At 39.4% G+C, this 24482-nt stretch overlaps 1 pseudogene; it reads right to left on the bottom strand.

Annotated features, from left to right (window-relative positions):
• Nucleotides 1–2246: 2246 nt before the first annotated feature.
• On the bottom strand, nt 2247–20395 carry LOC105713914 (small ribosomal subunit protein uS13-like; annotated as a pseudogene).
• Between the last annotated feature and the right edge of the window lie 4087 nt (nt 20396–24482).

Below are 24482 nucleotides of genomic sequence, written 5' to 3'. Positions count from 1 at the left end.
TCAAATTGTCTCTATTAGCAGATGACATGATTGTGTATCTAGAAGACCCCATCGTCTCAGCCCAAAATCCCCTAAAACTGATAAGCAAATTCAGCAAAGTCTCAGGATACAAAATCAATGTGCAAAAATCACAAGCAGTCCTATACACCAATAACAGACTTAAAGAGAGCCAAATCAAGAACGAACTGCCATTCACAATTGCTACAAAGAGAATCAAATACCTAGGAATACAACTAACAAGGAACATAAAGGACCTCTTCAAGGAGAACTACAAACCACTGCACAACAAAATAAGAGAGGACACAAACAGATGGAGAAACATTCCATGTTCATGGTTAGGAAGAATCAATATCGTGAAAATGGCCATACTGCCCAAAGTAATTTACAGATTCAACGCTATCCCCATCAAGCTACCAATGACCTTCTTCACAGAACTGGAAAAAAACACCTTAAACTTCATATGGAACCAAAAAACAGCCCGCATAGCCAAGTCAATTCTAAGCAAAAAGAACACAGCGGGAAGTATCACACAACCGGACTTCAAACTATACTACAAGGCTACAGTAATCAAAACAGCATGGTACTGGTACCAAAACAGAGATATAGACCAATGGAACAGAACAGAGGCGTCGGAGGCAACACAACATATCTACAACCATCTGATCTTTGACAAACCTGACAAAAACAAGCAATGGGGAAAGGATTCCCTGTTTAATAAATGGTGTTGGGAAAACTGGCTAGCCATATGCAGAAAGCAGAAACTGGACCCCTTCCTGACACCTTACACTAAAATTAGCTCCAGATGGATTAAAGACTTAAACATAAGACCTAACACCATAAAAACCATAGAAGAAAATTTAGGCAAAACCATTCAAGACATAGGCGTAGGCAAGGACTTCATGACCAAAACACCAAAAGCATTGGCAACAAAAGCCAAAATAGACAAATGGGACATAATCAAACTCCACAGCTTCTGCACAGCAAAAGAAACAGTCATTAGAGTGAATCGGCCACCAACAGAATGGGAAAAAAATTTTGCAGTGTACCCATCTGACAAAGGGCTGATATCCAGAATTTGCAAAGAACTAAAACAGATTTACAAGAAAAAAACAAACAAGCCCATTCGAAAGTGGGCAAAGGATATGAACAGATACTTTACAAAAGAAGACATACATGAGACCAACAAACATATGAAAAAATGCTCATCATCACTGGTCATTAGAGAAATGCAAATCAAAACTACATTGAGATACCATTTCACGCCAGTTAGAATGGCGATCATTAAAAAATCTGGAGACAACAGATGCTGGAGAGGATGTGGAGAAATAGGAACACTTTTACACTGTTGGTGGGAGTGTAAATTAGTTCAACCATTGTGGAAGACAGTGTGGCGATTCCTCAAGGACCTAGAAATAAAAATTCCATTTGACCCAGCAATCCCATTACTGGGTATATATCCAAAGGATTATAAATCGTTCTACTATAAGGACACATGCACATGAATGTTCATTGCAGCACAGTTTACAATAGCAAAGACCTGGAACCAACCCAAATGCCCATCAATGATAGACTGGACAGAGAAAATGTGGCACATATACACCATGGAATTTTACACAGCCATCAAAAACGATGAGTTCGCGTCCTTTGTAGGGACATGGATGAACTTGGAAACCATCATTCTCAGCAGACTGACACAGGAACAGAAAATCAAACACCGCATGTTCTCACTTATAGGCAGGTGTTGAACAATGGGAACACATGGACACAGGGAGGGGAGCACTACACACTGGGGTCTGTTGGCGGGAAATAGGGAAGGGACAACGGGGAGTGGGGAGTTGGGGAGGGATAGCATGGGGAGAAATGCCAGATATGGGTGAGGGGGAGGAAGGCAGCAAATCACACTGCCATGTGTGCAACTATGCAACAATCTTGCATGTTCTTCACATGTACCCCAAAACCTAAAATGCAATTAAAAAAAAAAAAAGAAATGCCTCTGAGTATCTCCACCTTCATTTCCATGAAATTTCATAAGGACATCAGTAATAATATCATGGTGACTCTGAGCCACTGTTTCAGCAATGTGTGGACTGCTTATTTTTTTTCCTCTTTGCTTTTTTTTGGGTAATGAAAAGTATATTAAATGCAAAAATTAATCAGTTTTTCAGATGTGTAAAAACGTGAGTTTATTAAACTAGTTTTTTTTTTTAAGTATATAAACTACTTATTAACAGACAAGGCCTACAGACTTATTTCTTCTTAGATACACCCACAGTATGGTCACGGTGGCCAGTGGTCTTGGTGTGCTGGCCTCAGACACAAAGGCCCCAGAAGTGGTGCAGCCATGGAGATGAGCCCAAATCTTCAGTCGCTCGAGGTCTTCACAGAACTTGTTGTCCAGACCATTGGCTAGGACCTGCCTATATTTTCCATCCATTACATCTCTCTGTGTGTTCAAGAACCAGTTTGGGATCTTGAATTGGCATAGATTCTGCATAATGGTGATCATACATTCCAACTTATCCCCAGTCAGTTCTCCTGCCCTCTTGGTGAGGTCGACGTCTCCTTTCCTCAACATCACAAGAGCATATCTTCGACCCATACCCTTAATGGCAGTGATGGCAAAGGCTATTTTCCACCACCCATTGATCTTGCCGTCAAGTAGTAAAACATACTAGAACTTTGAGGGAAAAGTTCTTACTCTAGTAACCAAAAGTGGTTACTAGAGACATGGCAGCAGCACAAGCAGAGGCAGGCAGGCCTCCTGCGGGAGAGACAGAATTAGTTTATCCAAAACCATAAGTACTGATCAGAGTAAGATTTAGTCCAAATGGGGGTGACAAGTGCTAAGTTTCTGTAAACACAAGCTGTAGGAGCATCAAACAGAAACTCAAGAAAAGCCTCCTTTAGAAAGTGAAGATTATACTAAGATTTAAATGATGAGAAGGAGTTAGCCAAAAGAACCAGGAGACAAAATGTCCTAGGCAAAGGAAATAGCCTGTTCCAGAATCCAGAAGTGAGATTTAGCACAGCTTAGGAGATTTGAAGTTATGGCATCCTGGGAGAATGGCAAAGAAAAGGCTGTAGGAATAAACACCTCAGAATGTGCACTTCATCCCAAGGACAACCACTAAGGGGCTTTCAGTATGGGATTGGCAAGATTAGATTGGCATTTAATAAGATCTTTTTATAACTGCTCAGAGGATGAGATATTATAAAACATTTGGAAAAAAAACAGGGAAACAGGGAAAAATATACAAGGTATTTGATTTAAAGTATACATTAATTTGAAAGAAAATAATTACAAAATGTGGACGAAGTCGAAATTCTTCCTGGGTTCACTATCATACTCAGGAGTTGAACCCTATTTACCAGAAAATAAAGAATTGAATAGTTAAAAACATAGAGAAACATTTTTGTCTCAATCTTTTCTAAAGTACTTCTGTTAAAACTCTCATTTTGAAGCAGCTCTGATAAAGTATTAGTGACAAAATGGCAAAAAGCCTCAGATGTTTTCAGAATTTGCTCTCTGAGTAAAAGTGTAGATCAAAAGCCTCTTAAAGCCTCTGTCCATTTTCAGAGCTGTGTCCTTGACCACAGTTCTCTTACACTCACTCTTTGGTTCCTTCTGATCCTTTTTCTCTAGTCTTTCTCATGTTCCCTTCAAAATGCTAGCTTCTTTGGGTATTTTTTTCCTCCCATTATTATTATTTTTTCAAGGGCATAATACAAAGACATACGGGCTGCACTGGTCTATCCTGGACACAGCCTGTGTCCACTTTTCTTTTTTTCCCCAGGTGCTCCATCTGAGATCAACTTAATGACCTATTAGATATCTCAGCACTCAGGAAGTCACATGGTTTCTAACTCTAACAAAATTCTATAAAGACTGCTGATTTTAAGTGTCTTGTGTGCGAGAATCAAAGAATATATAGTTAGGAAAGAAATTTGGGGTCCATACTACCTTGGGCTTTGGCAGTCAAGGGCTGAGTTAAAAACACTCATACTGGGCCAGGTACGGTGGCTCATGCCTGTAATCCCAGCACTTTGTGAGGCCAAGGCAGGTGGATCACCTGAGATCAGGAGTTCGAGACTAGCCTGACCAACATGGAGAAACCCCATCTCTACTAAAAATACATTTTAATATATTCTTGCCCCTCTGTCTCAACTGCCACCGCATTTCTTCATCCTTTATCTGGATTGTTGTAATACTCTCATTCAGCAGCCCCACTCTCTTTTAATCCTTTATGTGAGAGTATCCTAATACACAAATTCAAAAACAGGTCTTTACCACCTCTCAAGGTAAAAAACAATGCCTTTTTCCTCTCTGCATTGCTAGCACTTAGCTCAGCACCTGGCATGTGGTAGGGACATCATGGAAGTTACTGAATAAATGAATAGGAGTTGAGGATCATTTTTGTAATAAGAATTGGAAGTCAGATGCTCCAGTATTTCAGTTTTAGTTACAGCCAATATTGTGTAAGTGACACTGTACATTTCATGCCTCTGCTGCCACCAACTAGCAAATAGGTTAAATAAGTAAATGATTAACAGCAAAACATTTATTTTATAATTGTGTAATTATTAAAGTGATGGTACTATCATAAGGATCAAATCCACCGTATCTGTGGGAAATTTTAAATATGTGTTCAGTATGATAATTTTAATTCTATTGCTTTAAAAAAACAGCAGTTTTATGATTAAAAATAACTGCAAATTTCAGTATGGAAATTTTGTTTTTAATTGAAAGCAAGGAAAAACAAACCCATGCATGGGAATCAATCTGCCATTTCAGAAGCTGTGTGTAAACAGGCATTCTGGGGCTGAAACAGGCAAGGCCACAGCTGCTGACTGCTAAGGTGGGATTGCTACTCTGACTGCACCTGCTGAACTATGCCTGAAAAAGACAGACTTCCATCTTAACCATTTTTTTCTTTGCCTTGGCTGTTACAACATATTTTCAGTGCATGTATCTTTTAAATGTGTACTCTTGGATCTTATTATCCCCTATTTTTCTTTGTTATGATTGCATTATCTATTCAATCTTACTGCATTGTGTGGATTTCTGTATCTCACCTCAAAGCCTTTTAGAATTGAATCTGGATACAAATAAATAAACCAACAAAATAAAAATAATTCCAGACATATATTTATTATGACATTTAGAAACAAAAGATGAGATAGAGAATTGTATTCTTATTTTCTTTCTTTTGGAATTACTGCAGTTAGAAGTAATCATCACCAAATCAAAATAAGAAGCACAACCCATTAAGTGCTACCCTAGGAAATGTAGTATTTAACTTTTAGTTAATGGGCATGCACTGTGCCTATCCAGTTTGGGCTAGGATGAATTTGGAGTTTGATTCCCAAATTTAAGTGGTGGTCAGAGGGGAAACATGTCCAAAAACAAAGGGAAAAAATGCGGAAAAAATCATGCTATTAATTTATGTACCTGACTTCAAAGAAAGAGTAGAGAAGTGCCAGCCACTCAGAAAATGGGGTTGAAGGACTGGATTCCAGCTGGGCTTCAGCCATCAGAGGCTGGGTGTCCTCAGAGGTCATACAGCCCACAATAAAGCAGCTCTTTCCCCTTCCATAGGCCCCACCCTCCAAAGGTGAAGCCTGGTTTCAAAGACCCTTCTGGAGTTCTCTTTGTGTCCAGCATACATTTCTTTCATTCAAGTAAGGTTCTCCTGAGTGTGGGTGGGGTTTTTTTTGTTTTTTTGATTTTTTTGTTTTGATGGAGTTTTGCTCTTGTTCCCCTGGCTGGAGTGCAATGGCACAATCTCGGCTCACCACAACCTCCACCTCCCGGGTTCAAGCAATTCTCCTGCCTCAGCCTCCTATGTAGCTGGGACTACAGGCATGCACCACCACGCCTGGCTAATTTTGTATTTTTAGTAGAGATGGGGTTTCTCTATGTTGGTCAGGCTAGTCTCGAACTCCTGATCTCAGGTGATCCACCTGCCTTGGCCTCACAAAGTGCTGGGATTACAGGCATGAGCCACCGTACCTGGCCCAGTATGAGTGTTTTTAACTCAGCCCTTGACTGCCAAAGCCCAAGGTAGTATGGACCCCAAATTTCTTTCCTAACTATATATTCTTTGATTCTCGCACACAAGACACTTAAAATCAGCAATCTTTATAGAATTTTGTTAGAGTTAGAAACCATGTGACTTCCTGAGTGCTGAGATATCTAATAGGTCATTAAGTTGATCTGAGACGGAGCACCTGGGAAAAAAAGAAAAAAGTGGACACAGGCTGTGTCCAGGATAGACCAGTGCAGACCGTATATCTTTGTATTATGCCCTTGAAAAAATAATAATAATGGGAGGAAAAAAATACCCAAAGAAGCTAGCATTTTGAAGGGAACATGAGAAAGACTAGAGAAAAAGGATCAGAAGGAACCAAAGAGTGAGTGTAAGAGAACTGTGGTCAAGGACACAGCTCTGAAAATGGACAGAGGCTTTAAGAGGCTTTTGATCTACACTTTTACTCAGAGAGCAAATTCTGAAAACATCTGAGGCTTTTTGCCATTTTGTCACTAATACTTTATCAGAGCTGCTTCAAAATGAGAGTTTTAACAGAAGTACTTTAGAAAAGATTGAGACAAAAATGTAATAATTGCACACTCAGCCTTGTAATTTCAGAAATTCATGATGTGAAGGGCTCCAAACACACTACTTCAAATTTGGATTCCCTTTCACTCTTCATGAAAGACCAGTCTAGTCAGAAGCTGATCGCTATTTACAAGTCATACCTGCAAATGGTTAGAGTCCATGGTCAGAGTGGAAAAACTGTTTTTTCCATAATTCAAAAATAATTGAAAGAATGTATCTCACCAATTTTGAGATAATAATTTTTTTTTAGATAATGGCTAAGTTCAGTCCAATCTTAGAAAATCCCAGCCTCAAAGGATTTTTTTTTTTAAATAAAGAGAAAAGAATCGATGAGCAAAAATGGCATGCTAGAGAAAAACCATCATTTTTAGCTGTTATCTGTCACAATCCGTAAAGGAATATAGAATACATTTTTTAAAGATATCTTTGTTGACAAAAGTCAAGAGAAAAATGTACTCTCCTGAATCAAAAGGAGTCACCAACAGATTGTGATACATTTAATTGCTGAGGATGGATGAGAGGTGGATAAGGAAGAGGGAAGGAGAGACAAGGAGATATATTCCTCTTCAGGCACCGAGGGTAGTTTATTTTCATGTATTTTACAAGTGTTTTATACCAGCATAGTGCAGGCTCTTACCTTGTCTTCTCTATAGGAAAAGAAGAAAGTCGGAATGAGAAAAAAAAAAAAACATCATCTTGATGGTAAATAGAGGAGGCACTTGTGCAGCCCAGGCCCCTGTCATTGTCTTCATTGTAAGCCATGTCAGAGCCATCACATTAGGTTACCACCACAGGATGCATGCAAATGGAGAGAGAGCAAAGCAGACAGCATGCGCAGCCACCACCTGCACATTTCAGATTGTTGGCAGGTACATTGCAGCGGACTAAAACAGAATAATTACTGGAGATAGAGTTGGCAAGTATAGTGTATGGGAGAGGCATTCAATTGTACACGAGTATGATAGGTGAACTATAAAAAAAATGGTGGGGAGGGAGGGGGAGAATTCCCCATTAAATACCAACTGGCAATTCTGATGTTCCATTTTGTTTTCTATGAAATAAGAAAGGCTGACCTATGAAGTCAGATGCTAGCATATTTGGGTCCACTGATTTAAGCAGGGGACAAAGAGAGCAAAATCCAGGTCTTGAGAGGAACACCTTGAACGCTGAATGCAAAAAGCCCTCACAGGCCAGGGACATACTGGGAAATATGTGAGAACAACACAGTACGTGAATACATTCAGGGTAGACTATTTCTTTGTAAACACTGGGATGTTTATTTTACCTGTCACACAACTGGACCAGTCACTGTTCTAAGCACTTTACATTTATTAACTCACTTAAGTCTCTGAGTGACCTTATCGTTGCTCTTCTTAACATCACCATCTTACATAGGGATGAGAAAGCCAAGTCACGGAGAGTTAAGTGACTTGCCCAAGTTCATTTAGCTGTTGTGGCAGGATAGGGAAGTTAGCACAGGCCACCTACCCCCCAAATACACACTCTTAACCATAACATTGGGCTGTCTCCCAGTAAGGATGCATAGGCATGCTAAATGGGATGTTGTCAGAGATTTACACAGAGCAACAAGCAAAAAATGATCATTTTATGAAAGTTATCTGAACTATTGAAAGTGAATAGCATTATCTTCCTGAAAGTTATTTGCATAAAAGCTATTTTTTCTATGTAAATCTCTGGCAACATCCTCTTTATCAAAGTCTTATCAATTGAATGCTTAAAACATATTATGACTCCTCCTTTAAAAAGTTGAAACGTGCACATATGTATGTTACATACTTTCCCCAAATTGCAGTTGCATGTTGGGCTGAGATGATCTGCCTCAAAGTCACAGACCATGGGGCCATTAGCTTCTACCTAGTTTTTATCATTTGAGCCACTCCTAATGATAGCACCTTAATTTTGCCCAGCCAGAGTCCATCCCCTCATATCTTCCTAGCAGTACCACCCTTCCCCAATTTCTCAGATATATACTCCAAATTAGTGCATGGTTTTCCCCTGGCAATCCTTATTAAGCTAGGAGCAAACATGTAACTTGTCACCCTCATTAAAGAAAATAAGTCATATCCTGTCATATCCCAAGGTTCCATTCCCATTTCTCCCTTTCTCTCTTTCTCCTTCTCTCTCTCACTGCACGAGGTCAAAGAAACATCCAGTCCCAATTGCCCTGGCAGCTGTCTAGCATCACCTGCAGGGTAAATCAGCTAAGTACAAGGCCTGACAACTGCAAAAGGGAAGATGAAAAGAACTATGTCCTTGACAGTATCATTGGGCAGCTGATTGTATTGTGCCTGGAACCTACTTGACCTTTGAACTTCCTATCTTTTGAGACAAATTTCCATATTGTTTTGCTGTTACTTGTGGTAAAAAGCATCCCATTACAAACCTAAGACCTGAACTCCTAAATAAAACACTTCCCTGCCCACTCCATCTAGTCCCTGAGCAGCTTTAACACCAATAGCCAAATACTTCTGCATCAAGAGTTTTTAGCTGTGAGACCCTTTGAATCTAGAAGACTCTTGGAGGCTGTCCAAAGTCCTGAGCAAATGAGCTCTGAGACTCTCTTAATGTACTCTGTACTCCAGCAGTAGCAATGCCTTGGAAAGGTGTAGGTTGAGGGTAGACCCGGTGAGGATCAATGGGCAGCAGAAATTTGTCAGAGGAAAGAGTCTTCATTTTCTTACTGGAGTTGCTATTTCCCACTCTACAGCATTGGTGTGTAGGAAAAAAGGACAGAGTTTTCAATAAGAACACTAATATCAAACACTGACTTCACCACTAATTAGCTGTGTAACCTTAAGCAAATTACTAAGGCTGAATAAACCTGTTTTCCCACCTGCAAAAATAAGAGTAATAAATTTGTTGCCTCTATTCTTGTGAGGATTATAGACAATAGATTCTCAATGCCATGTACTAAGTCCTCAAATGGTAATGATTATTATGATCTTTGATTCTGCATCACTAGTTTCCTTATTCAACAAATAACTATTGAGTACCTACTATATTGCCAAGTATTGTCATAGGTACCAGTGCCTAGTAACACTTTTATTGCACATCAGTATATATTATAAGGAAAATATTTATGCATTAGGCCTAGAAATTGGGTAGATACTAATTAGGTAGATGTGAACAAGTGTACACATACCTCTATTTTTGATATTTTTCTTTTAGGATGAATTTTCCTCCTTTTTCAGTCCTACTATAACTTACTCAAAAAGAAGGTACAGAGGCTAGGACTTCCTTGCAGGAAAGTCACATACATTCTTGTCTTCTTCTAATCCAAACTTTGTAGTCTATTTTGTTAGGGAAAAGATATCCTAAAGTTTGAAGAAGAATATGAAGAACTCTATGTGGGAAGAATGAGAACAAGTCCAGCCCCTTCTCCCTTGTAAGACTATAAGTTGAGATGGTCATCCTGATGCATCATCTTAAAGTAAATTCTTATTCCAGAGGTGAGAAGCCAACCTGCCCACATGCCAGAAGGAGCCACACCAGCTGTCCTTCAGATGTTTTTATTTCTCGACACTTCTCAGAAATTCTGGACAGCTACCATAAGGAAGTTGGCATATTCCTTTTCACATGTGGTAGGACCAGAAATGGCCACCCAAGGAGAGAATTTCTGAAGAATTTATGAATTCATAGGTGTGGATTAGCTTTTCTGCCCACATGGAGATTTATCCTTCAATTTTCCAAAAAATGTTATGATTAATTGAGGGAAGAGTGGTTTATCTATGCTTGAGCTGGGGCTTTAAAGATGGAGCCATGGCCGGGTGCGGTGGCTCACGCCTGTAATCCCAGCACTTTGGGAGGCTGAGGTGGGTGGATCACGAGGTCAGGAGTTCAAGACCATCCTGACCAACATGGTGAAACCTTGTCTCTCCTAAAAAAAAAATACAAAAATTAGCTGGACATGGTGGCACATGCCGGTAATTCTAGCTACTTTGGAGGCTGAAACAGGAAAATAACTTGAACCCAGGAGGTGGAGGTTGCAGTGAGCTGAGGCTGTGCCACTGCACTCCAGCCTGGGCAACAAAGACTCCATCTCAAAAAAAAAAAAAAAGATGGAGCCATATTCCTGAGGCCATTCTGTTGGTGGAGGCAATAATCATAAAAGAAATTCCCCAAGGGAATGGAGAATCTTTGAGTTTTAGGACATCAGAGTATAGTGACTCCTCCCTACTTTGAGATTTTTCTTCCCCCTCTATTACCAGCTCTGGAATTCTCAATATTAGTTTGTTAAGGGACTTAGCAGTTTCCATTCACACTTAAGCTACGTGGATTAGCTTACCAAATTTTTCTCATTTCCCTCCAACTGAACGACTCTCCTTTGGAGACTCCACTGGAAATTGGTGTTATCAAGAAAAGTGGTAACATAAGGAACCATCACCACTTTCACTGTGTCCTCAACAAGGACAAGTAGCATGCAAACTTTGCCAACACCTGCTTGATGGGTTAAATAACTGACCAAGTATGTTCATTCAATTCCTAGCCTTGTATAAAACAGCTCACTTTGACCTTCTGAGGACCACAACTATTACTCTTCTACTTGACTTGTATATTTATATGGTTTGTTTGTTGTTTTATAACAACGGACCAACTGGTTTCTTTAAAAAAAAATTATCGAGATAAAAGAATTAAACACCACAATCTTGACAAAGCCTCTTTTTCACTCTATGCTTCGGAGATTAGCAAAGAGTATAACTTATGGTCTCTGAAACTCAATTGCATCAGAAGCAAGACGTAAGTCAGATAAGGTTGAATAGAAATGAGAAGGCAGAAGAGTATGGCTTGTTACACGACTGTGGCGGAATGCATGCCTAAGACATCTGCCGGCTAGAGTGATCAAGGCAGGAGTTGTAAGAAGACCTTGAAGAATGGGTAGGATACAAAGAATGACAAATGAGAGAAGGAAAATTCCAGGCAGGAAAGAAGAGTGTCAAGGAAGGCACCATAGTGAATGTACAGCTTTTCTGGGCCACAGAAAGACTGAGCTTCTATACCAGAGCCAGTCAGTTTAGCTTTGAGTATGAAATTCAGGTATTTCTACTGTGTCTTGCAAGCACTGGGGAGACACTGAAGACTGTACAGGTAAACGTTATGAAGAACGTGGAATTCTATGACTATTAATCTGGAAGATGTGGGAGGGAGGGATTAGAAAAGGGAAGACAGGGGCTGGGCACGGTGGCTCACACCTGTAATCCAAGCATTTTGGGAGGCCAAGGTAGGCAGATCACTTGAGCTCAGGAGTTCGAGACCTGCCTGGCCAACATGGTGAAATCCTGCCTCTAATAAACATACAAAAATTAGCTGGGCATGGTGGTGGACACCTATAATCCCAGCTACTCAGGAAGCTGAGGCAGGTGAATCGCTTGAACCCGGGAGGTGGAGGCCGCAATGAGCTGAGATCGCACCATTGCACTCCAGCCTAGGTGACAGAGTGAGACTTTTTCTCAAAAAAAAAAAAAAGAAAGAAAAGAAAAGGGAAGACAGGAAGTGATTGCATTGCAGAGGCCACAGCATCCTAAATTAGGATGGAGGTAGTGGGGAGAGCAGGAAGGGAGTAGCAAGATAGTGATGATCAAGTATTTTCCAAGTGAAAACTCACTGAAGGTTTCATATTTCTTCATTGTATTTCATGGGGAAAAAAATTACAATATTGTCTTCAGCAAGTTCAAAATGCAGATCATGATACAGTTCTGATTTTTTCTTACCTGAAGAGTAATATTAAAAGCTTAGCAGTTATATATTCAGTATAATCCAGAATCCATTCTCTTCATTGCATGTAATATGGACAAGTAAAATATGCTTCCTGTGAATGATTTGTTAATAAGTATATCAATAATAATGTATAAAGAAAACGTATCTAAAATTTAATTAGGATTTCTGATTATAAACTATATGAACCAGTAAGATAACATACTTGGAGTAGAATCTTCAACTCAATGTTCAGATACTAGCCTTTAAATTAAATTTTAGTCATCAAATCGGGTCATAAAATGTCATAGCCTAATTCTCACCTCATGACTGAGAGGGTAACTAAAGACAGAGAAATGATTTCTCACCTCTCATCCTTGTCTCTCCCTTCACTCGAATCTTGATTATGGCAAAAGCCATATTGCGAGCTACTTGGTGGCTGAGGAAGTCTTTCTTAACCTTTTATTTATTCTCATACATATAAATCTGAATGAGGCAAAAGGCAACATTACTAACTGCCAACTTTGTCTAACACATATAGTCCCCTCCCTGCTCTGTGCTCTGGTTGTGATCGCAGAACCCAAAGAAATATGAGAACCAAGGACCCTGACAAATAAAGGGATAGAGAATGAGGAGCGGCTGCTTTTCTTCCATCATACCCCTCAACATTCCTCCCAATGGGCTGGGCTTTCTCCATCTACAGGAAAAATTATTTCAATCCTTTAAAAAAAGGTTTAGCTATGTTCTCATTTTCAACTCTCAGGGCTCAAAATTACTTTATAGTTAAGGCAATTTTTAAACTCTTAGCTTCTTTAAGGCAGATATCATGTTTTATTTATTTTAAATGCCATTTTCTTTGCTCTATCCTTTTAATACCTACCTTAGACACTAGAAAACAGCAGACACTTGATTGATATTTATTGAGAAGAGTTTCTGAAACATACTTTTTGAAAGATATAGATTGAAAACACATAAACCAAAAGAATCAGGAGCCAAGATAATTTTAATAAATTATGCATTTAGCTTTCAGGTTTAGTAAATAGCCACTGTAGTATCCCTTTGAGGAGACCACTGGGCCACGTGATTTTAGACACTAGCTGATGCTGAAATATCCTATCCGTTGCAACCTGACAAAATGCAATAGAGGCTGAGTCCTTATTGAATGGCCCTCAGATGGTTAATTTTGTTTTCTGATGGCAGATACCAAAGCTACAGAAAAGCTGTTTGTGTTGTTCAAAGAGCCTTTTCAATTTTTAATTTGACAAGAGAGTTACATGGTCTATGATACATGCAGACCAGCAGTTATCTCTTATCATCAACTTCTTTGGTACTTTTCAACCCATCTTGGCTGAAAGCAGCTCTATTGTAGGTACTTTTTCTGGCTCTAGCCTACATGTTGTGTGGTTCAATGACAAGATCCCTGATAAACTGGAACAGAGAATGAGGAAATGGGCTTTTAAATGATCAACTGATTGTTCACTTCTCTAGGCTTAGTTTCTGCCTGACAGACTTATTAAAGAAAGGAGACACACAAAGAAAACTCAGAATAAGTCTTCCAGGTCCTGGTCAAATGAGAATTACAGAGCCAGAGGGAACCGCAGAGGTCACCTTATCTGACTTTGCCATTTTAGGGCAAGGAAACTGACACTCAGAGAATTAGATGACTCACCCAAGGTCATGCAGCTCACGTTAGAGCCAGGACTAGAATTCAGCTTGTATAAGCTGTTTTCTTGCTGACATTTTTGCTGACTGATGTTAGGGAAATCAAGAAGAAAGAAACAGAGTTGCCCTAGTTTTTCATAAACTTTCCCCAAGAATAATATTGTGTGAGGGATTATTGTGAGGGTTCTTGGTTTCCATAGCTAAATCACCATTTTAAATGTGTGGAATACTGGGAGGAACACTGGATGTGAATTTGGACTTGGTGGGTTTTATATAAAACCATTGCTGTAATTTTTTGAGCATCTATCATTTGCTAGACATTATGCATACATTATTTTTATCTTCACAATGAATCTGGAAGGAGCCCTATTTTGTAGAAGAAAGGCTGAGCCTTAGGGAGTTTAAGTATCTTTCCTGGTGTCATGCAGGTTTTCAAATTCAGTGTTTGACTGATTCCCACAACCCTACTCTTTCCCCTGGACCACACTACATGTATTAATAATGTGCCCTTAGGCAAGTTATTTAATGTCTCAAAACCACAGTTTCCTCAACTGTAAAATGAATACATTAATATTCGTCCTAGCATTGGTGTATGATGAAATGAGAAATAATGTATGCATATGGAGTACCCGGTTTTAGAGAAGATATTCAACAAAAGCTAGTTCCATTCTACATCTATATCCCTCTCCTATTTGAATTTTTTAGCAGGATTTACATTTGGAACTATATTGACTTGTGTTGAAGAGAGTAAGTAGAAACACTTGCAAGGTATCAGAAAAGGTCAGAAATTGATTAAATATTTTAGATGATAATCCCAAACTGTCATAATGACCTGATGGCAAAACTTAAGTAGAGAACAGGCTCCAAGCCTGTTTTCTCAGATGAAATAATTAAATCAACCATAGTCAAAAAAGGACTAACTCTAATTCAGCATCTTAAGTTGAAATGCAGGTAGGGTTTCCAGAAAAACATGTTCAATATTGAAGTGAAATATTACCTTCATTGGGCAGTGGATTTTTTTCTAAGTCTGCTTTATTGATCCTACCCTGTATGTTCTATACAAAGCGAAAAGATGCAGGCATATCCATTTCATAATTGCAAGTAGGCATCAGAAATTATTTGACTATTTCTTGAAGCAACGTACATTCTTTTGTACTACACTTCTGAAATTATAGTCTAAGTATAAATGTGATTTAATTTACAAAAATCCAATTTGCATGCAATGTTTCAGAAATACCTCTATTGTATTTAGCCAAGAACACTTTTTATAGTTGATAGCAATCAAAGAGGTATATATTAAGAGGATAACAATGAAATGAAAACACAAATTAAAAAAATGTCATGCTTGACTCAGCTCCCCAAAGAAAGAGTGGAAGACTGATAAGGAAAATCACAATGGAACAAAACAAGATCAGCAAGTGTTTAGATTTGGTAATTGACCCTAGGAAAAGTCATTACACAAATTCCTGAATGAAAAACTGTGTGTTTATGACTGAAATATGAGCAGACAACTTCTTTTAAACATTTTATCATACAAGACTTGAAAGAAAGATGACTTCTAAGCAAAAAGCTGTGTTGTCTAGAATGTAAGTTCCAAGATGGTGGGGCTGGTCTGTGTCATTTATTGCTTTTTCTGTTACATTAGCATAGTGTTTTGTCCAGAGGGAGTATTTAACAAATAATTATTACATTAGTGAAAACAAGGAATAAGGTCTAATCTGTGGTAGAAGAAAAGTTTACTAGAGAGCTGCTGAATAAAGATTTGGCCCAAAATGTGCATGGTATAAGGTAAAGAATCCCTAAGGCCTTGAGAGTTTACCCCTTGCCCCAGTGTGCCCTGGATGTGAGACATGGAGTTAAAGGAGATTATTTTGGAACTTTAAGACTTAATAACTGCCCTGCTGGGTTTCGAACTTGCATGGGACCTGTGGCCTTTATCTTTTGGCTGATTTCTCCCTTTTGGAACAGGAATATTTTATCCTCATTGTATCTAGGAAGTAACTAACTTGTTTTTTATTTTACAGGCTCATAGGTGGAAGGGCCTACTAGCCTTGTCTCAGATGAGTCTTGGGACTTTGGACTTTTGAGTAATGCTGGAAGGAGTTAAAACTTAGGGGAACTATTGTGAAGAGACTATTATATTTTGCAATGTGAGAGGGACATGAGGTTTGGATGGGCCAGGAGTAGAATAATATGGTTTGGATCTGTGTCCCCATCAAACCTCATGTCAATAATCTCTAGTGTTGGAGTAGGGCTTGGTGGGAGGTGACTGGATCATGAGATTGCAGTTCTCATGAATGGTTTAGTACCTTCTCCCCTTGGTACTGTATGGTGATAGAGTTCTTATGACATCTGGTCATTTAAAAGTGTGTGGCACCTCCCCACCTCTCTCTTCCTCCTAATCTGGCCATGTGAAGTGTCTCACTACCCCTTTGCCTTCGCCATGATTGGAAGCTTCCTAAGGCCTTCCCAGAAGCAGAAGGAGCTACACTCCCTGTACAGTCTCTAGAACCGTGAGCAAATTAAACCTCTTTTCTTTAGAAATTACCCAGTTTCAGATATTTCTTTATAGCAGTGTGAGAACTGACTAATACACAGAAGGTTCTATGTTAGTGTCATTGTGCAGGTTTTTCTGTGGGTAACGCTAGACAGAAAAATCTGCCTAAACACATTTTATGCTACAATATCATCTTCCCAATGCCTAGCAACCTTTTCCACTGGGCATGAGCTCAGAGTTTGCCTACTATTCTTCCCCACGAAGGAGGTAAATTACAGCTACAGCATGTGTTTCAAACTAAATTTTCTTCTTCTTCTTTTTTTTTTTTTTTTTGAGACAGAGTCTCACTCTGTCTCCCAGGCTGTAGTACAATGGTGCCATCTCGGCTCACTTCAACCTCTGCCTCCAGGGTTCAAACGATTCTCCTGCCTCGGCCTCCTGAGTAGCTGGGACTGCAGGCACATGCCACCACGCCTGGCTAATTTTGTTTTAGTAGAGACAGGGTTTCACCATGTTGGCCAGGATGGTCTCGATCTCCTGATCTCATGATCTGCCCACCTCGGCCTCCCAAAGTACTGGGATTACAGGCGTGAGCCACTAGGCCTGGTCTTAAAATAAATTTTCTATAAGATATCCCTAGTCCTTGTCTACAAGTTAACAATTATGGAGTGATTCTTGGACAAGTCACTTTAATAGTAGAAATAGAAGGTGCTCCAGAAAAGTGATGTCCCAATTTTTGTGTAAATAATACTTCTCTGATTTAAAGGATTTTCAGAATCCTCCATGGAATTAATCAGCATATATTCTGTAATTTAAAATACATTGTTATTATTGTAGTGCAGTAATTGGGTTGAATGGCTTATATACCACACGATTTGCCTTTCTAAAAGGCCTTCCCATTTAGGATGTGGAGCTGTTATACCTCCTAAGTACATAGACACCCTCCCGGGATTCAGTCTAGTCTTCACAGGGCCCAAGATTAGATTGTGATGCAAAATTTGAGACTTTTAAGATGAATTTTTTTGTTCCTTATGTGTCCCCACCCCATTCTTCCACGTTGCAGCTGACTCCCATCTTTACTATATAGAAACTTTCTCCATTTTCTGGGCACTTTGTATTATATCCAGAATGCTGTAATCTTACCTGGACTGTCAGTAGAATTCTGATCCTGTTCCAAACCTGCATCCACCAAATGCTGGATGAACTTTCTGTAAAGACAGCTGGCTCCCAGTCCCACTCAGTATTTAGTGGGGAAAATGGAGCATTTCTTCCTACTTGCAGGCTAAATAATGGCCATCGAGAAGAGGAGCTGCAGACCCAGACTCAGAGAAGACTAGTATTGCTCAGCATCCTCTTAGAGAATTGTGTAGGACTGGGCATAAGAAAGAGGAACAAAGACATTTCTTTTTTTTAAGTTATAAAAAATGGAATGAACTCTTGCACCTGAGGAGGTAATTTATCCAAAGTCATTCCGGTAGCACAAATGAGTAAGTTATTGACACACGTGATTGCAGACTTAGCCCAGTGCTTCACAATCACTCCTTGGCTAATCCTTGTCAGAAATGTTAAAAGCAGACAGGCAGGAAGATGCCTTCTTGGAAGCCATGGAAATGTTTGGTTCCATGTCTCAATGTTTTGGAAGTGTTGGTCTTCTTTCCTCAGCTAGAATACAAGCTCTTTCAAAAAATGAGCCACATCTGGGTGTGGTCAACAGAATTCTAAAGTGACTTTGTAATCTCTGATTCCTTTTGTTATGCCAGAATAATCTCTTCCCCTCTAAATATGGGCTGGACATCAGACTTGCTTCTGACTAGTAGAATATAGTAAAGCTGTTGAAATGAAAGAAGATTATTCTTCTAGGCTTAAACAAGCAGATAGCCATGTTGGAAACTGCCCAAGAAGAACGTCACATGTCAGGGAACTGCATTTAATTGCTGAGAGCAGCCCCCAGCCAACAGCCAGCCAGCAAAAACTATGAGGACTCAGTCCCCCAATTAAAAGGAGGTGAATTCTCCCAGCCATTAGATAAGTCTTTGAAACAGATCTTCCCCTAGGCAAATCTCCAGATAAGAACACACCTTTGCCAATGCCTTGCTTGAAGCCTGGTGAAACCTTATACAGAGAACATGTGTAAGCTGTGTCCAGACTCCTGACCCACGAAAACTGTGAGATAACAAGTATGTGTTGTGTTCAGGCATGGAATTGTGGTAATTCATTTTGTAGCAATAGAGATGGGGTAGTCAACCTCTCCTTCCAAAGGATTTGCTGCTTCAACCCATGGTGGACAGAACAATTGAGGGGTTACAACCTCCATGTTAAGATGGGTTAGGTACCAGGATGTGGGGTAGGTGAGACTATAATTGCCAGTGAGAGTGTAATTGCCCAATGGGTTCTTCCTGCTCACCAGGAAAGGAAAAACCAGTTTACTGACACTGTGGTACTGCAGTAAAGAGTTTAATTTATGTGAGAGGGCAGGGGACTTGGGAATGGGTGCTGTTAATTGGTTGGGGGTGCAATCATTAGGGTGTGGAAATTGGTCTTTGTGTGCTGTCTGCCTCTTGGGAGCCATCAGATCAGTTGAGTCATGAGTCACAAATCTGGGTGGGATCAGTCTAAAAACATCTCAAAGGACTAATCTTAGGTTTTACAATAGTGATGTTATCTATAGGAACAATTGGGGAAGTCACAAATCTTGTGACTTCTAGCCATATGACATCTGAGTAGTAAGGGAGTATAGAAAATACACTACACATTTTAGCAAAATTCAGGCCACTAACATAATCCTAATATGGTGGCCTTTCATTAGTTTTACAAAGGCAGTTTCAATACTTGAATAAAGAGTTGGTTAGTTGTAGGGAGGGACTATTATTATCTTTGCTTTACGGTTAAACTATAAACTAAATTCCTCCCATGGTTACCTTGGCCAACGCCCAGGAAAAGCAAGGACAGTCACCCTGAGAAACTAGAAGCAAGACTGAGTCAGCCATACTAGATTTCTCTTACTGTCATATCTTTTCAAAGGTGGTTTCAAGAGGCTTGCCTAGTCAAAGCACCTGCCAAATACACGTGGTGATGACACCTTCAAGTTGGTACAGCCACCACCATGCCCCACCTGGAGATCCCCTGAGGCACACACAATCAGATCCCGACCTTCCCCATGCTCACAACCAGGTCCCTGGGGTGAGCTGCAGAGAGAAGCAGAAGTTTCTTAGAAACTAGAAGGTGGTTAGGAGAAGCCAGGGTACCAGAGTGTGTCCAAGAACAGATCCCTGGAAAGTTGGGAGTGACAGGAATTAGGACCATGCAGAGCCAAGTCTCCATTGTACTATCAGACTTCACTGCCAAAACACAAAATCAAAGATAAAGAGAATTTTTAAGACAATAGGCCCAGAGCATTAAATCTTAAGCGTGTGCCTTTCTGAGCACAAGACCTTGTGTGACTGCACTGATCACAAGCCCTTGGAGCCACCTGGCTTGAAGGGAGAACCAATTAGGAGGATGTGGAGGGGGTATGTTCTATATACTGATTTTACTCCTCTCTATTCAGTCCCTCCAAGTCCAATACTCTCGTTTACTTTCTCTATACTCCCTCTATCCCATGAATTTTTATATGCCCTTGGGATTGGGGATGGAATTGTGGGGAGCTTCTTCCAACTTGTGCTTTGAGTCTTCTTCCTGGTGCGTCAGACAATTTCTGTCTACTTTGCTGTGGTAAGACACCCCTGCTGCCACCTGAAAAAGTGGATTCTTCCTGATCTAGCTAAAATGGAAGAAAAGTCCCAGGGTAAAAATAAAATACTTACAATGAAAAGCATAATTGTTTGGTGTATAAAAATTATTTTCATCTGCACTATTTCTATTACTTTACCATGAAAATCAGTGTCTGTGTACGCGCAGGTGCACGCATGCTCACAGCTACGTGAGCACATGCAGGAATGTATACCTTTTAATGTATGCAAATGAGTTTTACTGAAGAGGCCAAGAAATACATGAGAAGCACACATTTAAATTCCGACTTTACTGTCACATAGAATAGCCCTTATTGATATTTACTACTATTGGGGAAGTTTTGGGATGAGCTCAGTTAGCCATATTTTGCTTTTTCAAATTGGCCATTGTATTACTCCATTCTCACACTGTTAATAAAGACATACCCAAAACTGGCTAATTTATAAAGAAAAGAGGTTTAATTGACTCACAGTTCTGCTGGGCTGGTGAGGCCTCAGGAAACTTACAATCATGGTGGGAGGGGAAGCAAACACATCTTTCTTCACATGGCAGCAGGAAGAAGTGCCAATAAAAGGGGGAAAAGCTCCTTCTAAAACATCAGATCTTGTGAGAACTCAATCACTATCACAAGAACAGCATGGGGTTAAACCACCCCCATGATTCACTTTTCTCCTACTGGGTCCCTCCTATGACATGGGAATTATGAGAACTACAATTCAAGATGAGATTTGGGTGGGGACACAGCTAAACCATACCAGCCATAATAACGTTTGTGTGTGTGTGTGTGTGTGTGTGTGTGTGTGTGTATATATATATATATATATATATATATATTTTTTTTTTTTTTTTTTTTTAAACAAATACCTCTTAACAGGACTGAATCTTGGGTCTCTACCCACTACTTCACTTCAAGCAAAGATGTTTGATACATAATCCAGTAACATTATTTGATTTTCAAAAGGCCATTAGAGAAGACTGTCCACAGAGTAATCCTGTAAATATTTCTGCTATTAAGACATCTGTTTCCTATATTTAGAAATGCCAGAAAGAATGGAATCTTAAGTATTTAAACGTCTCATAGAAAAAAACGTCTGACAACTGGAAAATGTCTTAAAAGCCTATAAAGCCTGGTGCTAGATAATCAGAATCAGATAATAGAATTCATTTTTATTAAAGCATTTCAAATGATCAAGTCACTGATGCGTTTTAACACTATAATGACATAATACCCTTTCCCCAACTCTTCAGAGAGGCAAAATGTTCACAGTTTAAGCAAGTTCAACTGCACACAATGTTTTCATAAACACAGGAATATTAATCCATAAGAAATACTCCTGTTATGAATGATGAGATTTTGAGAAAGCACCATTTTGGTATAAAATGATCTAGTTGCCTATGGTTATAAATTACTTCAGGCCAGTTATCTTTCCCTTCCTCCCCCAGGTTCTCTTTCTCCTTGATGACAAAGGGAGTTCTGAGCATGGAAGAAATGAACCAAATGATGAGGTGATCAAGAACCTGACCTTACCTAATTTTTTCTCCCCATTGAACCCCCCCAACCCATTTGTTGTATGTATTAATTGAGAGTGTGGCAGGAGGTAATGAACAGAGAGGCACAGACACTTGAAGCAAAGATAGAACAACATTTGCTGCCAGGAAGTAATCTCAACTTTCAGCTTGAATTCCAGCCCTAACACTCATTCTCATAAGAATGAAAAAAGAAGTGAACAGCAATGCTTTACTCTCTGCGTAAGAACTAAGTTGTCCAAAGATCTATTGCAGTGGCCCTGTTGATAAAGGATGCTGGAGCAATGTAATCATTATTATACAGAGGGGATATCTGACTTCTGTGCCCTATAGAGGGCTATCCAACACAGTAACCTCATGCAAAACTGGGTGGCTTGAAAACACTCATTTGCATGGAAAATGCCAGAAGAACTACTGTCTACTGTCTATGCTTTGCTGGTCTAGCATCTCCTTATTATAAATTCAGAACAGGCTCTAGCCTAGGCTGGAGAGCAGAGGAGCAATCATAGCTCTCAGTACCCTCAACCCCCTGGGCAATCCTCCCATCTCAGCCTCCTGAGTAGCTGGATTAGAGGTGCACCACCACACCTAGCCAAATTTTTTATTTTTTTATAGAGACAGGGTCTCGTTATATTACCCAGACTGGTCTGGAACTCCTGAGCTCAAATGATCCTCCTGCCCTGGACTCCCAAAGTGATGGAATTACAGGCTTGAGCCCCAGGGCCCATTGGAATTTTTTTTTAGTCCATGGAGGACTAACTCAGCACACTGCCATGAAGAGACAGTATAGCAGAAGGTCAGAGCATTCATTCTAAAATAAGACACAACCTGGTTTAAAATCCTGCCACTACCTCATACCAGCTGTAGGATATTGAGTAAGCCACTTAACTCCTCAAAAATCAATTTGCTCATTTGTGAAATGAGTCTACTGAGAACACCTTCCTTATGGGGTATTGTAAGGGTTAAAATTAAGAGTTTATATAAAGGCCTAACTAACTCAGTGCCTGGCACATGGGAAGGACACAATATATGTTGGCTCAGTGTCATGACTACCAATGATTTCTTAAATAATTCATATGTTATCCACCATTTTTTTTACATGCCCATAAACCCAATGAGACAGAGTCCTGGTCTTTTTAAATGTTTTATAAATTGTCCTATGTATCTCTGCTGATTTATAAATAACAAAAATAATACCAATGCATGTATAATCACTTGCAAGCGGATTTCTTAAAGTTTTCATGACATTGGAATCATTACAAGTTAATTGGGATCTTGATGTTACAGAAATGTTCTTTAGCAGATCCTTACAGCTGCTATATGTGCTCTCCTGGTTTTTTCCCTTTTCTTTTCCACATTATTCCACCTCTAGGAGCAGGTGCCAGCAGCTGGAATCACCACAGGACCTGACTGTTGGCTGTAGGACCCAGATGGCAAAAGCCTGAAAATGTTTCTGGCAAATACCTCCACAAGCTGTACTGTGTGTATATGTGTGTGTGTGGATGTGTGTGCACGTGCACACATGCATGCTCCTCCTTTTTATTGGCACTTGAGCTAAATGCCCAGCAGCTGCTTCTTGGATGGATTCCATTCAAACTACAGTTGGCGCCTGTGAAAATGGCTTTGGCTCCAGTATCTTATATGTGACTGTCTATCATGAAGAATTTTCCCACTGCTAATGATTTCTATTTTTATGAATACTTGAAAATACATGTCTCACATAAGAGTTTTGACCTCCTTTTATCTTTCCAGCAGAAATTCTTTCATAAAGAAGTGTCATCTCTTTTATACAATTATGCTTTGTGAGGGGCTATTTATAGCACTATGAAAATTAGAGAACGTAGTACTCCTTTTGACTTTCAGAAAAATTGTGAAGCATCAAATTGCATGTCGAAGGAAAAATGACCTCATGAAAAAAATCAACAGGCCTTACTATTTTCCACTGTCCCTTATAGCTCCTACTCCCCAAATACATGGAGGATGAGTAGTCATTACCCTCCAATAAAATAAAACTACTATAAAAAATAAAACTATACTTTATCTTGCTTGATGCAATAGATATGCTGCTGGAAGAGGGACATTTTAAATGCACCATAAGGATGAGAGAGTTGTTTTCCAAATAGAAACCACTGGAGAATGCTTTCTGAAGGAAATGATTCTGGAGCTGACTATCCAGAACCTGATATGAATGGGTTATTAACTACAATTTTCTCACACTGTCATTCCTTAAAGTTGGGATCACCTATTAAAAGGCTAGATATATTACATGACTTCAAAGCTCTCAGGTCATGCATGAGCACTCTTTGTAGACATTTACTCTCTCTCCTCTCTCTCTTTCTCTCAGTCATGATTTCTGTGACTTTCAGAAACAGTAGATTTTCATCCTACTTAAAAACTGAAAATATACTAAACCAAAGAAATGACTAAATGTCCTCATTTAAATGTCAAAAGCATACTCCACAATATACCAGAGGTGAAAACAAAGAAAGACTAGTTCAAGGTGTTGGAATCCTCAACAAGTAAGAAATATCTCTTTTAAAATGTAGTCAAAACAATAAATAAAGCTTATAGGACTTGCTTATACAGTCGATCCTCTGTATCCATGGACTCTGCATTCATGGATTCAACCAACTCAAGATTGAAAATACTCAGAAAAAAACATTGCATCTATACTGAACAATATAGACTATTTTCCTTGTCATTATTTCCTGAACAATACAGTATGATCATTGTTTACA

Source organism: Aotus nancymaae, unplaced genomic scaffold (genome assembly GCF_030222135.1).
Source record: "Aotus nancymaae isolate 86718 unplaced genomic scaffold, 86718_ANA_hifiasm-v0.15.2.pri h1tg000025l, whole genome shotgun sequence".
NCBI classification, from domain to species: Eukaryota; Metazoa; Chordata; class Mammalia; order Primates; family Aotidae; genus Aotus; species Aotus nancymaae.
This window is presented reverse-complemented; position numbering and strand designations above follow the sequence as displayed.